The sequence below is a fragment of the Sinocyclocheilus rhinocerous genome, unplaced genomic scaffold, assembly GCF_001515625.1.
Source record: "Sinocyclocheilus rhinocerous isolate Xijiao unplaced genomic scaffold, SAMN03320098_v1.1 scaffold714, whole genome shotgun sequence".
NCBI classification, from domain to species: Eukaryota; Metazoa; Chordata; class Actinopteri; order Cypriniformes; family Cyprinidae; genus Sinocyclocheilus; species Sinocyclocheilus rhinocerous.
The window spans coordinates 1,761,843-1,763,746 of NW_015646165.1; the positions used below are offsets into that span (position 1 = coordinate 1,761,843).

The 1,904-nt window shown below is 41.1% G+C and overlaps 1 long non-coding RNA gene across 1 annotated transcript; it reads right to left on the minus strand.

Moving 5' to 3' along the window:
• Positions 1–951: 951 nt before the first annotated feature.
• On the minus strand, positions 952–1,675 carry LOC107707033 (uncharacterized). Its single transcript, XR_001636218.1, has 3 exons — positions 1,508–1,675; positions 1,307–1,384; positions 952–1,187 (listed from the first exon to the last, which is right to left on the minus strand). It is a non-coding gene; the product is annotated as an uncharacterized LOC107707033 (long non-coding RNA).
• Positions 1,676–1,904: the final 229 nt, after the last annotated feature.

Here is a 1,904-nt window from a genome sequence, read left to right on the forward strand (position 1 = left end):
GACGGTCAGCACATACAACAAATGACCTTGCTTTGCAATATGATCGCACAGAGATCGCACACACTTTGAATACACAGTGGCTGCATTCATACAGTCAGAATTTGGGATTCACAACTGTAGATGTGACTCTCAAATTGTCCAGTTCATGCAGTTTACATAAGCGGTTCGAATGCAGTTTATATGAACAACTAAAAAAATGCAGTTCTCCAAAAAATTTTAATTATGTCATAATTTACTCAATTTCATGTTGTTCCAAAGCTGTTTGAAGATATTTTGTCTCAGTGTTGTTGTTTTTGGGCCAGGTTTAGATGGTAAGTAAATGATGACAGAATTTTTATTTTGGGTGAACTTTAATGGAGTCTTGAATCGAACTGTGTGAACATTCCCGTCAACTGACCCTTCACTAAGCTCCACGCCTCGGTTGCATCAAACACACAGATGGAGGATCTGACATTTGAAACGAGCAAAAGTTTACCTGTGAATTGGTGGGTGGCAACGGTTAAGTCTGGTCAGTAATGTTTTAAAGGCAGGGCTTAGAGAAGGGTTGTAGACTGCAACCATTTTAACCTCTGCACTAAGATATGATAAAGTCAACAGCTTCAGATATTAGTTCATGAGTCATTAGTTTTAATATTTGTACAAAACACAAGCCATCTCATCATCAAACTTAAGCAGAGAATAAAACTACATATGCTTCTGCCAAAAACGATTGTAATTGCTTGCCCAGTCCTGCCCTCGTAATTGGGCAGTGCATCACCCGAATGTCACTCCCTTAGTTTTAATTGCCTTTCACGGTATGCGTGCATCACCTTCCTGACTAAATATTGCAGCCTATACTGGGCTGCCTATTACGTTATGTATAAGACATTGTAGTCTAACATCCCTAGACACCAATTACTTGCCCATATCAGACCGATCATTAGTCCCGACCGAAGTCAAAGACTGAGGGAATCTCTCTCGCTCTCTTTGTCTCTTTCCCCCTCCTTCCCTCCTCCCAATCACTTTCATGTGCCAGACTCTGATCCTCTATTTGCAATTCATCACTGGACCATGAAGCATTCCTAGTGTCTGCAGGAGTTGGCCACTGCTTCGTGTTTCTCTCGGCCATCTATCGGTGCAATGCATTGCTTCTTACTGTCACCACGGCAGCAATACCCGTCCCCTCAGCAACAACCTTGTACTGGTTTCTGATGAACGGAAATGAATTATTGAGTTGTGACAGAGACATTGTTATGCTATAAATACAGAGAGAGAAAGAGGGCTGGATGCATTAAGAATAATAATGGTTTAAGATGCACATACTCACCAACACATCATCGATCAAATTCATCAGGCCAGCAGCTGTCAAACATTTGGTGAAAGCATCTTAAAAACGCATTTGGGTCTATTAAATGACAGAACATAGTTTTTACATTTTAGGTTAGATCAACTGAATCTTCTGTATTGTACTAAATCTTTTTCCTAGCGAGCAGCCAGAACTTTCAACTTTCTGGCAACGCATACAGACCTGTGACATCCCTTTGCTCCTTGCCAGTTCGATAACAAAGGACTCCTACTCAAAAGACTACGGTAAGACAAGATAAGAGAAGGTGTCCGTGTTATCAATTCCAGTATGCATCAGTGCAGTGGTGTAAATGAGTGAGGAGAAAGGAGGGCTGGCGAAGCCCTCGGGGAGCATCTATCCCTGAAAGCAAGAGCGAGAGGAAGAGACAGGAACAGAAAGAAAGGGTAAGAGAAAGAGAGAGAGTCCTTTCAGTTCTCATGACTTTCTTTGTCCTTGCAGTAGTATGTTGTTATTTCTGGAACCTTATCTAACGAGAATTTTTGCCATGTGTTTGGAAGAGCGACTTTTATTAGTATGCATGTCATTGCTTCTCAGATATTTCTCCTGAAAAAGAAAAAAA